This window comes from Rhinoderma darwinii, assembly GCF_050947455.1.
Source record: "Rhinoderma darwinii isolate aRhiDar2 chromosome 5 unlocalized genomic scaffold, aRhiDar2.hap1 SUPER_5_unloc_16, whole genome shotgun sequence".
Lineage (NCBI taxonomy): Eukaryota > Metazoa > Chordata > Amphibia > Anura > Rhinodermatidae > Rhinoderma > Rhinoderma darwinii.
In genome coordinates this window covers 208344-209086 of record NW_027461772.1, presented here as the reverse complement: position 1 = coordinate 209086, position 743 = coordinate 208344, and the positions used below count along the sequence as shown (strand labels likewise).

The 743-nt window shown below is 38.1% G+C and overlaps 1 non-coding gene across 1 annotated transcript; it reads right to left on the bottom strand.

Annotated features, from left to right (window-relative positions):
• Positions 1–191, bottom strand: LOC142685923 (U2 spliceosomal RNA). The gene has a single exon (XR_012855352.1). It is a non-coding gene; the product is annotated as a U2 spliceosomal RNA (small nuclear RNA).
• Positions 192–743: the final 552 nt, after the last annotated feature.

The following is a 743-nucleotide window of genomic DNA, read 5'->3' as shown; positions in this document are numbered from 1 at the left end:
GAAGGGTGCACCGGTCCTGGAAATACTGCAATACCAGGTCAATGCGTGGAGTGGACAGAGCAAGCTCTATTTCCATCTCCCTGTTCTAAAAATCCATTTAATATATGGTCCCCAGATAGGGGACGTATCAGATATTAAACTGATAAGAACAGATTTTTTACTTTTTTATTGAATTATTCAGAAAATACAATACATTATATCAGAAGAATTTTGCAAAACATGAACAACAGATAAGAACAAAAAACATCAAAGTCCTGACATCAGAAACATTTAAATCATGTCACCAAGCCTTTTCTAACCGCGCAAACAGCAAGCATCTCCAATAGTTCCTGCTTCAGGGGTTTACCATCCCATTCATTCTTGACCTCTTCCACCAACCAAGGTGGTATTTTATATGTTTCCATAAAACGGAAAAATTGTTTTGTCAAATGCGTCTCTATTATTCCACGCAAAACCTCTACATCCGCCTTCTTCCGTAAATTAATCGACTCTCTTATTATATCCTCTCTTTCTTCACTTTCTTCTTTAGATATTTTAGCTTTCCCAATTTTCCTTTTTTCAGCAATTTTACCTTTGCCCACATCAGTATCTTTAATACCTCCTCCTCCACTATTCTCCACTTTTTCCGTTACTGAAGAAACCTCTTCAATATTCGGTTTACTTTTCTCCCTGCTTGCTCCACTCTCTTGTTGCACTCCTCTTCTATGTCTCTTTGGACATATCCTGAAGACATGCCCACCCTC